Here is a 14269-nt window from a genome sequence, read left to right on the forward strand (position 1 = left end):
ATCCTGTTAGACTTAGGTTAGTTAAAAACCCATAAACTTTGGGTCCCAATTTGATTCTGTACTATCACTTTAAAGCCAGCATTCATTAAAATGTTGCAAGTGTTGTCTCAGCCTTTTCTGACATTTGAAAAAGTGATATTTTACAGTTGTGAAGTGAAACTACCTAATGATGATGCTAACATTTTTCTTGATGGTAGAGTGGTATCTTAAAAAGTACAAAATTTTGTTAATAGTATGGCTGTGATAAGCAAGAAAGCATGTTGTAGTGCTGAGTGCTGTAATTGTCTGTGTAACAAATTGTTGATTGCACTTGAAAACAAAACAAAAAATAGCTAAGTTTAAAACATCCATCTTGAAAGTGTTTCCATTTGTGATATGAAGTTGTATGCAAAATATACTGCAGTAATTGACACTTCACAAATACCTACATTTATCTCTGTTTTTTCTTTAAATTAAGATAACTTCCTATGTGTTAATCCACTATAAAACACTAGGGTGAATAAGCCCCTACAGACACTCAATCTTTTTACTTCAACATCGCAAGCTACTCTTTCCTCTTGTGGTTACCATGACATCTGGATCCTCAGAGGTGGTAGTGTGTGTGGCCATATGGCTCAATTATCCATGTGGTGTGTTTTTTTAAATCTGTTATGTAAACATTCATTCGGTTACTAAAGTGATACTAAGATTTCAACAGTACTGAAAATCTCTATAGATCAGAACGGTCTGCTTTGAAAGAATGAGTTCAGGTTCTGGTGTATAAAATGTCTGCCTTTTGCCAAGCCGTTAACTTCTTTTGTTTCAAAAACTGCAGCTTGCAGTTGAGAATAAAGTCTGGTACCGGTACATAAAATTAACCATTTCTCTCCTCTCTTCCCTCCGCCTCCCCCATTCATATCTAACCTTTTGTTTTGAAACTTGAATATTTGAATGTTTGAAATGCACCTTGGAAAAGGCATAAATACATATATTGCTAATTCTGAGATTACGTCCATTTAAGGGTGGTGTAGATTATTCTTGTTCTGTTATATTTGTGGTCCCAGTTTAGGTCAGGGGCACACTGTGTCTGGCACTGTATAAATGCATAAAAAGAGGCAGCCATGCCCCCAAAAGCTTTACTCTATGAGGACAAGAAGCCGATGAAGGGAGCAGGAGAGGGCACTGTACTAACAAAATAATGATATACACTCGAGGGCGAAAAACGCACAATCCCACACAGACAGGCAAAGTGTGATGGCTGAGGGACGAGCGGTACCATCAAAATGTGCAATATTTATATTCCTTTTTAGATTTTTTTCCCCCTTGGACAGATTGTATTTAATCTGTCCATTGTCAGATTGCCAATTTCGTATAGTCATCATAGAAGAAGAGATTTATTCAGGATTAATTTGGAGGAGAAGGTTTTAGGGATCAGTTCAGGGAGGGCATTCTGCTGATATGAGCGGCATGGAAGAAGGCACCCAGGCAAGATTTTCAAAAGTGTTGGATGACTGGGTGCTTCAATTTTTGTCTGCCCAACTCCAGACACCTTAAAGAGGTATGTGGGTTTTTTTAAAGAAATTGTTGGACACCCATCTTGAAGTTGGGTACCCAAAATCACCAGTCATCATTGACTATTTTGGCTGAAGACCATGGACAAATGGGCAGATGAGGTTGTTGTTGTTAGCGGTGCCTAGAGGGCAGAAGGTGAGAGGATAGAATGGATATATAGGAAGTAAAAAAGCTGCTAATGGTTCAGAAGGTAAGGCCGAGAAGCTTGAATTTCATATGTAGAAGTGGAGGGATTGTGGGAGGGCTAGATAGAATAGATGGGGAGCAAGTTACAATGTTAGAGATATGAGGGGGTGGCAAAGTTGCCACCTCAACACACCCCTTCCTGGCTGGCTGTGGTGCTGCAGCAACTTTTGCCTCAGTTTCCCTCACTGTCCTTTGGCCTACTCTGGCCACAGGAGTGTCCTGGCTTTCCAGACAGACCACTTTGCAGAGTTCTGTCCCACAGAGTCATTTACAGAAATGGATACTAACCAAACCTTCATTCCAGATGGGTTCAGTGAGCAACCATCTCATCATAGGCATGCCTCTGCTACTGTATACTGTTTTCCTACCTAAGCACAGGCTTCTGTGCCTCAATCAATCCCATAGCCCAGGGCCTGGAATCCTCCTTTCCTTACTCAGGGGTACAGGCAGGCTACAACGCCTCAGGGCACCTGGCTCCACTTAGGCTTGCAGCTTACCTGGGCAGTAGCCTGTTAGCTCTGTTGTACTATCCTTCTCAGTCATCTTACATACTGCTTCCCAGAGAAGGGGAACTCTCTACTTCATCTCCTCCCGGTCTCCTTTCCTCAGTTGGGTTCACTCAGCTTTTTATGGAAACAAGCCCTGGGCTTTATTTCTAATTAGGCTTGCCCCATCTGCCAGATTTTGCAGATGGGTTAATTGGCCTCATATTAACCCTTTCCTATCACTCCCTTCACAAGGAAGGTGGTGTCTTAGAAATATTAGGAGGAAGAAATAAAGATTTGAACAAAACCTGGATGTGATGGTCAGGGGAGATGAAGTCTGGACCAGATTATGGGTCTGGGTGGCAAGGTGCATGTTGGTGTTGTCAGCAGTGACAGATTGAGGGAGTAGGGTCAGTTTGGGAGGAAAGGAAGAGTTCAGTTTTGGCCATGTTAGGTTTAAGTTGATGGAAAAGAGTGTCTCTCTCTCTTATTGCCTACTTATTAGCTTACATCTTCTATAATATACCTGTCATCTCTGTACAAATATGTGATCAACCAGCCTATGGGATGACGTTTTAGGAAAATCCAGGCCAGATCTAATGGTACAATGTGAGTTATAGCGGACTAGATTCCAGTTCTCCTTGGTATGCCACACATGTAATTTTCCTTTATTATTTAGTTAGTTAATTAGAGTAACTTTTAGATTCACGTAGTATAATGCAGTTTTTAAGTAACAATTTAGCAAACAAATCTATAACACTTGAAATAATCCAAACTAAAACTATTCTGTGTAGCTCCTGGGTGAATTTATCAAAATGGTTAAGATTTTATCCCAGATCACCTTGATTCATTGTTCTATTTTTCAATGTTTGAATTTCTTTTCTCACTGGATATGCAAAGCTTCAATACAGCGATTATGGCCCTTTTTAAAATATTTTTTTTAACATTATTCCTTTTCCATACTAATATTTGTAAAGGAAAAGTGGCTTGCTAGTTATTAGTTAAACCTGGGAACTGTACTTCAGCAGCATTCATGAACTGCTTGCAGGAACTTGTATTATAATATCCCTCTAAAATGTATTTACATTATTGCTGTGAGCTATAAAAACATAACATAACAAATAGACAAAAAGGCGGTAATGGTTTTAAAAGTTCCAAAGCAGTGAATTCTGGAAAAACTGGTTATCCTGCCATTAGAGCCAAATCCTGAGGGGTGCTGAGCACAGCCAGCATCCACTGACTTTAATGGAAGTTGCGGGTGCTTGACAGTCTCAGAACTTAGACCTTAATTTGCTTCTTGGAACGGTAACAGACCTCACTTGTTTCTCTTTAATGTTTTGAAAAGCTTTTCCACCCCTACGTATTGGGTTGAATGGAAACAAAGAGCTTTTTAACTGCTGCTACAGTTCCCAGGAGAGAGCTTTGGAAGAGTCAGACTTGGTTTTCGATTGACTTACTGGTTAGTCTGTGATCTGTACTTGGCCCAGAGGTCATTCAAAAACAGAGGCTTGCATAGTATTTTCCAGGTGGAATATTAATGTGTTTTAATCAAGGGATATTTCATTTAATTGGTAATCCTTTTTGTTGTACATGAAAACTTTTGCAAATGATGCAATATTTTGTTTACTATTTCCATCCTCCTGTTTTTTGAATAACTTCTGTAGGGTGGATGATACATAAAGTGGGGGTGTACTCTTTTTGTTTTTAAAATGTCTCTTCCCATTTTTTAAATTAAATTAGTTTTCTTGAGAAAAACATGTGCTTTGTTACAGACAAATCCCAGTCTATTATAGAACAGTAAATATGGCCCACATTATCTCTCCCTGAAGCTTTTAACCATACGAGGTGACTTAATGGGGAATCTCTGCAAGAATTCTCTTGTGGAGATGCCTGTGTTGTCCTGTTGATGTGGATTGGGGGTGGGATATTCCCCACTGCAGTAAAGTTGACCCCAAGCCTATCCTTACGGAGGTCCCATATTTCAGTTGTAGCTCTGGCCCCCAATGAGCTTGCTGGTAGCGTAGCTCCATAGGAGAGGGAGGGTTCTGCATCTTGTGCTTCTGTTCACTTTTTCTGTTAAGTTCCATGAGACCAGATGGAGCAATGTCTGCCCTGCCCCAGTTCTGGCTGCGTGTAGTGAGAACTCTGACACAGGGCTGAATTACCCTGGGAACTTACATTGGCATGGCTATATCTCTTGGTGTGAAAAATCCCTACCCATAAGAGATGTAGCTATGCCAACCTAACCCCAGGTGGACAGCACTGAGTCAACGAAAAAATTCTTCTGTTGACCTAGCTACCGCTTCTTGGGGAGGTGGATTACCTATGCCTATGGGAAAACCCTTCCCATCAGCGTAGGTAGTGTCTATACCAAAGCACTTCTGTGGTGCCACCGTTGCGGTATAAGTATAGACATATTGTGATGGTTTGGATTCCCCTTCTGTGGTGCCACCGGTGTATTGGGGTCCCACTGAGCCTGCCCATTCCACCAGCCTGGACTCCCTCACTCTGTCCTGCTGCGCACACACACGGACACACACAGAGCTGTAGAATCACACAGCGTCTGCAATCAGCTCTGTGTGGGAAGACTCAGCTCGGGGAATTACCCAGCACTCAGGTGCGACACGCTCTGGAGTGTAAACCCAAAATTGTATTGTCTTGCGCTGAATAGAGATTGATATAAAATTCATGAAATTTGCTCCCTCCCTCAATGTGGAGGAAGATATGCACAGCTTCCCCCTGCCCCCAGTTATGAATTTCACAAATTGGGTTTTAGAATAACCAAAAAATAAGTTTCTTAACTACAAAAGGTAGATTTTAAGTGATTATAGCAAACAGATTAAAGCAGATTACTGAGCAAATAAAACAAACACAAACCAGGCTTAACACATTAAAGAAGCTGGCTACAAATAGTAGTTTCTCACCCTAAATGTTGTTTTATGTAGGTTGCAGAGTTTTTTGAAGGTAAACTGCACTGCTTGTGGCTTAAATCTCCAGGTATTCCTTTCACAGGCTGACCTTTCTTGCCTCCCCCCCAACCCCTTAGTTTCTTCAGGTGTTTTCAGCAGTCTTCCTTCTTGGGTGGGAAGGCAGTGGAGAAGCGCCAAGATTAGCTCACTTCCCAGCCTTAAATAGGATTTGCATATGGCAGGAATCCTTTGTTTCCCAGTTTGACCACCACCCTCTTCCAGTGGAAAAATACCAGAAGTCCAAAATGATATCCAGTATCAGGTGACATGATCACCTGACCCTGTGTTAAAGCAGCATCCCAGGAAACTTCTTGGGAAGGAGGGAGATTAGTATCTTCAAAGTCCTTTTGTCCTTCCTAATGGCCCATCCAGGCTGATTGCCTACTGTCTGGTGGGCGTTCCCCAGGTGCAAGCTGTTTTGTAATTGATACATAGTCCATATTCCTAACTTCAGATACAGAAATGATACACGCATACAAATAGGATAATCACATTCAGTAAATCATAACCTTTTCAGTGATATCTCACATGACTCGTCTTGCATAAAATACATCTTAGTTATGCCATATTCATATCATAAGCATATTTCTATGAAGAATGTGGGGCATAATGTCACAATACCTATAGTAAGTCATATAGGGAAGGAGCAGAAAGGAGGAGGAAAACACTGAGATAGATGATGAAACCACATTCTAGTGTCACTGGCAAACGTGCATATTCTGGTGCATTTAAGATTACTTACAGCGCCTTTTTAATTTCCCTTCTAAAAAGAAAATTTCCAAAGATGAACCTGAATGAACAGAAGTGTTCAGCACCTGGGAGGTTATGGCCCTTAGGTCCTCTACTTAAGTGATTTGTCCCTTGAAAATTTTTTCCCTTGTGGATTGTTATGCTACAGCAGGACAATAATTGCTGTTTCAGGGGTTGTTTCAGCTTTCCATTATTTTGCGTCATAAATTTATTAGACTTCTGTGCATTAAAACAATTAAAGGGGAAACAACAGTTTGTCATAGGCTATAATGTATCAGATTGTGATCTCCCTGTCTAAAGCCTTGTGCTAACTGCCAGTTATGGATGTTGTTCTGGTGTCATTGGTCAAATCATAAGGGGAGGGAAAAGCTGCTGCAAGTGTAATACTAGTAACTGACCAATTTGCTATGTGTGGTCCAGCATCCTGGACATTCACTTAAGGATGCTGATCTCTAGAGTTAATAGTTTTCAAAGAAGCAGGAAAAATTGTTTTTAAAAAGTACTAATATTTTGCTTAAAAATGATACATATCAGAAGGCTGTTGCACTGCTAAATTGTCATTAACTCAGGATAGAAACTTCTTAAATTACTGGTATTATCAATAGAAGGTTCAAATTATGGACTGGGTCCTGCTCCCATCCCAGTGGCAAAATTGTCATTGATCCAGTGGTACAGAATTGGGCCACGGTTTTTTTGGCAGTATGGTGGCATCCGGGTGGCTGAAAATGTGAACTTTCCATCATGTGGTATTGAACAAAATATCTGCAGCAAATTAAGGGAAAACAATAGTGGTGAATGCCCTGTCAGAGAGATCAGATCTATCTGGCTTCAGTGTTTTGGTTTTTGCTTTCCTCCACTCGTTGAAGATACTGGGGAGTGAAGGTCAAATTAATCCTCTCTCGTAACTTTATTCCGGAACTGTTTTTCATTTTATGGGTGCAGGATGCAGTTGTAGTGTTTTTGGTCTATGAACAATTCTTTTCCTAGTACAGTATTGGTGTTTACTGGCCTGACTACTGCTGAGAAACGTAGGCTTTGTTACCAAGGGATTCGGTGTACATAAGTCTCATCAATGGTTAGTCTTTCTTCTGCCAGCAAAGAACAAAATAACTCGACAGTCCCTGGATTGGTAAAGAGGAAACACTACAAACAAAAGAGCAGATTGTGCTCTCTGGTGCACCACGGGAAATCTAGAGTAGCTTCACTGAAGTCTCTGTAGCTGCTGTGGATTCACACCACAGCACAACTGAGGTGGTATTATTTATTTGTATTGTGTTAGTGTGTAGTTAAACAGAGTTCAAGTAACTGTTGTGTGGGCACAATACAAACAACAAAAAATGGTCTCTGCCTGGAAGGGCTTACATTCCAAGAATGTGACACAGCGTGTCCTTGTAGGTTAATTAAAAGCCAATTGCTGAGTACCCATAACAACTACTGAATTCAATGGCTGCTCAGCATGCCTGATAATTAGGCCCTAGATTTATTTTTAATATCTGTAGGCTTTAAATAGATCCTTGCCAGGGTGTTAAAACATAGTTCAATATACTTTTTAATATTTAGAAATCTTAAATTTTATGTAAAAAAGTAAATGATTAGGTTGGTCTTATTAGCAAGAGCTAAATCTCTGACTCCCAGGGTTATTCCGGGAATAACAGTACTAATAACAGGCAGTGTACTGAGCTGATGTGAGAAAATACCATTAATTTCTTTAATAGAGAGAGAATTAATTCTGAAGACAAATTCATACTGTTAACTGTTTTATATAATATGAAATCATACAGAACAGGGGCAGTAAAATCCATTGTAGTAACACCCATAAACATATTTAAATATTGTACCATAGTTGTGATTGGTGGCTCCAGAAACACAAAGCACTTGTGCTTTAATCAGACATGCTATTTTAGCTAGTCATCTTCTAAAAGAATGCTTCTACTTTCATTGTTTTCTTAAGTCGTATCTGAATGTTTTCTTTTCCAGCACATTTTCATATTCCTCATTTAAAAAAAACAACAACAACGTAGCATGGGAGCAATATTATTCAACTTTCAGATTTGTTTAGGAAAATCTGAGTACTACATGTCATTGATGTACCTGTAATTCAGAACCATTCCATATTAATAATGAAGAAATCAGACTGGAATGCAATAAGAACATTATTTAAGTTTCTAATTTAATAAAAGAAAAATATTGTATTTATTACAGCAGTTCACTAAGACTTAAGCTAAAAAGTTGCAAACACTTTCAGCAAAGCTTGAAAGTGGTCTAATGGATTCCTTTAAGTAATATATTTTTATGAAGTATAAAGTCTAGAAGATTTGCCAGAGTACCTTTCTGACAGCAATCTGATTTCTTCAGAGGATTGTTACTAGGAACTGTTTGCATAACAGACTGCATCCAGAAATTCTGTTGGCAACGCTATTAAATTTATTATTTTAGTGTTTTTGTAATTTCATGCCAAGTATTCTTGCAAGTGGAGCCTTTTCACTATCTGTTTATCTTTTTTTCACATTTGCGTCCTTCTTGGAAGACAAATAGAAACTCTCCTTTGAATCTTGCAGTCAGTTTAGTTACAGTAAGCACAGACGATGGGAGAAAAATATGGCAAGTGTCCCTCTCTTGTGGAGAGCAAAGGAATGACTTCTGTGTTGGGCCTAGTTTCAACGGTTTGGGAAATGAGTTGAAAAAATTATCAGAATTTTCATTTCCTACACAACAGAGCTTTTGCAGCTGACTGTTTCTGTAGCCTTTTCTATTTTGACTTGCTGATTGGTTAAATGTTTATATTATTCCAAAGTAATATGTGCTCTGAATTTTGTGTATTACGCATATTAATTCAAGCTTGTAAACCTTTTAAACACCTTGAGATAAAATATGAATTGTAGAACTTTCACCTTCCTAGGTCAGTTGTAAGTGAATTCATTAATTTTAAAATATATTTCCAGTTTGGGAGCTACACACAGAATTACTGTGATGTATGAAAGTATCAAAACATTACTGAGAATAAAGTTTAATCTAAGCGGCTACTAATTAAAATTGAGATTTATTCGGCTTCTTCTCTGTCCTGTCATCCTTTTTAAATAAAATTTTAAGCCTATTATGCACAAACATTAATGAAAAATCAGAGTGGCTCTGAGCTGCACTTTGGATTAAGGAAGGTGTGGTGCACTTTGGATACATGCATCTTATATCGTCACATACTGTGTATTGATATTGGAAAGCACATTTGGCATAGGCACAATTGTCTTAACTATAAGAGTGAAAAATCAGATTTTCTTTTATTGCGCTGAAGGAATAATCTTACATGTATATAGTGTGTCCAAGACTGCACAACATTTGTTTTCTCCATGTGATAAACTTATAATATGGAGGAGAAAATTCCTTATCAGAAAAGAATAACTTTCAGCAAGATGACATGGGAATGTAGGAGATTGTAACTGAAACATGTACGCCTTTTATCACGTACAAAACATAAATCCAAACATTGACTCTATCTCATCTTCCAGAACTTGACAGGAAACTTTCTCTCCCTCACCCGTTTTATACCATTTTCCTTTTCATCACTGTCCTTTTTTCTTCTGTGCCCATGGGCAGTAGTTTCAACCTTGTTACTGAGGAAAAAATGTGTACTCTTAACTTGTTAACCAATGTGGTAAAATCCTAGAGAAGGCAAGGCAGTTTATAGTTTTCATACAGGTAGGCTGTTTGAGTTAAAAACTATGGAGGAGCTTACGGCTACCCTGACATGCTAACTTGTGTAAGAACTACAGACTGCCTTGTCTTCATTAGGATTTTACCTCATTTTAGCTATCTCTAGGTTAGAACACATCTTTTTTTCTTGGAGTTTTGGTCAGCAGCCCTGCAGACAGCTGCTAGTATTTTGAAATGATGGTGCTTTCTATGCTTTTCTGTTGGACTCATATGATGCAGTGTTGGTTTTCTAAGACCTGGTCTTCACTTAAAATTTAGGTTGACATAGATACAACTCTCAAGGGTGTGAAAAATGTACACCCCATAGCGATGTAGCTATGCTGACCTAATCTCCAGTGGAGATGCAGCTAGGTCAATGGAAGAATGCTTCTGTTGACCTAGCTACTGTCACTCGGGCTGCTGGTGTTTCTACACAGATGGAAAACCCCATTTGGTCAGCATAGGTGGTGTCTCTGCTATGGGGTTATCCTTGCATACTTACAGCACCATAGCTATGCCAGTATCGCCCCTGTAGTGTAGACACGGCCTGTCTTAGTCAGAGGGATCCATGTCTCAGTTGCTGTTTGTTGTCTTTCCAAGATGAAGCAGAGTGAAACTAGCTAGTCTGTCTCAGTTTAGACCAGTGGCTCTCAAACTTTTGTACTGGTGACCCCTTTCACATAGCAAGCCTCTGAGTGCGACCCCACCTTCTTATAAATTAAAAACACTTTTTATATATTTAACTCCATTATAAATGCTGGATGCAAAGCAGGTTTTGGGGTGGAGGTTGACAGCTCGCGACCCCCATGTAATAACCTTGCAACCCCCTGAGGGGTCCCGACCCCCAGTTTGAGAACCCCTGGTTTAGACTACTGCTATTGGAAACCCTGTGGGCATCAGTGAAATTGAGTATCTGGTCAATTTCGCTCTGCTGCAACTTTGAAAAGCTGAGAAGGGAATTGGGCAATGAAGCAAATCGCTGGAGAGAAGGACCCTAAAGTAGAGGTTGGAGTAAAGGTGGATTAGAGAAACCTGTTCCCCCACTAATTGCCACTCACAAAGAAGACAGTAGGTTCTAGTGTGGAAGGAGCAAAGCATACAGAGAGTGCGGCTGCTGCTGCTTTCAGGAGTCAGAGGAGATGGAATGTGTGTGAGGAGGCCACAAAATATGGAGCCCTCAAACAGGGTTCAGGAGCAGCAGCCTGACTGGAATCCCAGCTCTGTTTTCCTAGCACTGGTGAGGCAGTTAGATTTTCAGCTCTTGACTTTGTTATTCCTTCCATTTACTCATCTGGCTATTCGGTGTCTCTCCTAAATCTGTCTCTGATAGAGATGAGAGATTTGAGAGAGGTAGAAAAGAGAGAGGCGGTAAAGCAGGAAATGTAAAGCATGAAAGAGGAAGAGAATGCAGAGGAAACAGACAGAACACAGTGCAAGAAAATATAAGCCATGGTTTATATATTATAGGAAAGAAGAGGGAGAAGGAAGTGGAGAGAAAAGGGATAAACATCTTGAAAGACATAATAAGTTGCATATTAAAATTTTATTAAACAGAAAATGAGCAATATAGTACAACTTATACATTGCATAACTGCATATTCTTTAAAATAAAAGGAAGAAAGGTGTGGGTTTGGAGTGTGTGGCAGGATAGGTGTTCCATCCTGGCTAATAGACTTAGTCTCAGGGCTACCAAATATCAGGTAAATGTTTTGAGCCCTTGTTAATAGGAACGTGGTGGAGAGCAAGCAGTGCAACTTTGTGTTATAACACAAAACTTTTGATGGTGATAAGATTTACCCTTAGACGTTTGCCTATCTAAAACTGAAAATCCTGATGCAACCATACTATGTCCTATGGTCTTGTGATTGCTCCACCATTATAAATATTTCAGATATCTGTTTGGTAAAGGAGTCTGTGGTAGGTGGATTCCATCTTTGTATAGGAATTTGTCTGTACCTTTGTAATGAGCTGCCATTTAATTGTAAAATCAGCCTCTTCCCACTCCCTTCATTTAGCATCAGTGTACAGTGCACTAACTCTCTCTTGCAGAAGGTAATTAACTTACATAGTGGATAGCAGGATTATCTCTCCTAAACAAGAGTAGTCATTTGCTAAGAAGATTCAAGCCTCAGCCAGGTACAAGAATCCTGTTTTTTCATCTTGTTTTTCTGGTGCAGCTGCATGTTAAATCAGTTGATCCAATCATGCCCTTTGGGCACACCTGTGCAACCCCACCTAAAGCTAATGTGTGCGCTGGTATAACTTGCATACATAACTTGTGTCTGAATCATTTTTATGGCTGATGCATGTGTAGGAAAGAGCCCAACAGTCTCACATCTCAGACTGAGTTTATAGGGCTGGCAATTAGGGGGGAAAAAAAAGGGTGGGCATTTTATTTGTAAGCTGAGTAAATATGACATAGGATCAGTGAGATGCTGTAAACATGAACCTACACTGCAGTTAGTCACTTTTCAGAGTACAGCCGTTTAACAGATTGCAATCAGTGTACTTTAGAGAGCTATTTGAAATTACAGTACCTGGCCACAATAAAAAGTACTGCAAAACTGTGTAAAAGGTGCCTGACTAGATCTTTCCCACTTATCAGTGGCAGCTTTATTTCCACAGCAGCAGATGTGTACATTGTTCCTGATTTTTCTCATGAAGAATTTCAGCGGGTGAGATAAGTTTACAGTGCCTTAAAAACTCATTATGAAAGAGCTGTTTCTGTGCTGTAAGAGACATAAGTGTTTGACATCTTTAGAGGATTAAAAAAGATAATTTAGGGATAAAAGTTTAAAATGACACTTCAAGAAGATATTCTTTATCTTCCATCTTGATTAAAACCATTTAATGGAAGTTGTTGCTCTTTAAAAACTTGACAAATACTATTTGCAAGTAGATTTTATTGTGCTGTTCACCAACTGATGCCATGCTGCATTATATTGGAATGCTTTGTGCTTTCCCATTGAAGTGTAGTAAATATTGACAATAATATCAACAGAATAGTAAAGTCTGTGACAAGCGTAGAAGAATTGCAGCAAATTACTTAATGAAAGCTTTTATATTTTCAGTGGGATGTGTACACACTCTCATAATAAAACAATGAGTGGCATTCCATTACTCATTTCAGAATACTTCCTGAAGATGTCACTGATAAATATGGTAGCATCTGAAATTAACACTTCCTGAATCTTTTCAAACACTGGTCATTGTAGAACAAATAGGAGCAAAATTGAATTCAGTCCACTGCCGAATAAAGAAATTAGAGTTTGTTATACTGCCTTCTTAGTCAGGCATTTTGGATAACTGCAGGTAAAAACTAGGACTGATTTACTTTAAATGAGAGGTCCAACATACAGTGTGGATTTCTTCCATTTGTGGTGTTGCTCTTGACCCAACCTTGCATTTTTTCGACAACTGGGCAAAATTCTGTACTGAGTTACATGACATTATAACCACATGGACTATTATAGGGTTTCTTTTTAGTTTCTTTCAGACCTGTGCAGTTGGACTCATGGTAATTAAGACACATGGCTTCAAAGGCAAAAGATATAAAAATAATCCAAATACATTTAAAAAAAAACCAAACGCCAAAAACCAAACAAATCCTCTCTAAAATATTCCTGACTCTTTCTCTATAACACATGGCATATTCAAAATACATTATGCTTCAGCCTGGTAAAGATCTTAGTAGCACACATTTGAGATAACCTTTAACTTCCACTTGTGATTTTGCCATTTGTGAGTAATGTGAGCATAACAAACTCACATACCATAATGTATTTCAATATAGATAATATAACTGTATAAAGTAATAAAATAAAAATATTAATATGTATGCCTCTGTGTGTGTGTGTGAAATATATATACACTATATATATATTTACTATGTATATTTTGCACATGCACATCTTAATATTTTTATAAATATATTAACTAATTTCAGTACATTTCTGGCATTAGACACTAATTATGTGGTTACCAGGAGCAATATGCTTTCACATTCATTTTCTTAATGAACATTAATGTTTAGTAACAATTGATGGACATCCTCATTTTTTTTCAAAGGGTATTATTACAGGTACTGCCCACAAAATTTCTTGGGAATTTTTCTCATGCTTTCATCATGTTTGAATTACTTTTGCTACCTTGGTGCATCACAATTGGTTTTAGTAGCTGTTGTAAAGTTTTACTCCAAATAGTTGATGACACTGAACACCTTGAATGTATGAAGCTGGGGGAGCTGTGACACTATAGTAAGTGAGGGAATGTCACAGTTAATTTTCATGCATTGTGAAGAATATGACTGTTCTTGTGTAGACTAAAATTTTATATTTAGTGTAACCACTTCTGAACCGTTAGGCATGGGCTGAGATTTTCTAAGTGGTGCAGGAATTTAGCCACACATCCGTGAATTTTGATGAAAGATATGACTAAATCCTTTGGGCTGCTTTGAAAATCTCAACAAGGGTAAAAATGGCATATTGCATTAAGTTATGAGTGTTGCTAATATAGAGTTTTTAAGCAACCAACTTGTCAGCACCATGCTATTTCCATAAGAGAGAATAATAGATGACAGCAGGATTGGTATTGTTATAATGGAGCCTTTAACCAGAGCATCTGTTTTGATTATGACAGAAG

General features: G+C 38.7%; 1 protein-coding gene across 4 annotated transcripts in view; it reads left to right on the forward strand.

Moving 5' to 3' along the window:
• BRF1 (BRF1 RNA polymerase III transcription initiation factor subunit) overlaps nucleotides 1-14269 on the forward strand; it is a 239089-nt gene that overhangs the window by 67010 nt on the left and 157810 nt on the right. The window lies entirely within an intron of this gene.

Source organism: Mauremys mutica, chromosome 4 (genome assembly GCF_020497125.1).
Source record: "Mauremys mutica isolate MM-2020 ecotype Southern chromosome 4, ASM2049712v1, whole genome shotgun sequence".
NCBI classification, from domain to species: Eukaryota; Metazoa; Chordata; order Testudines; family Geoemydidae; genus Mauremys; species Mauremys mutica.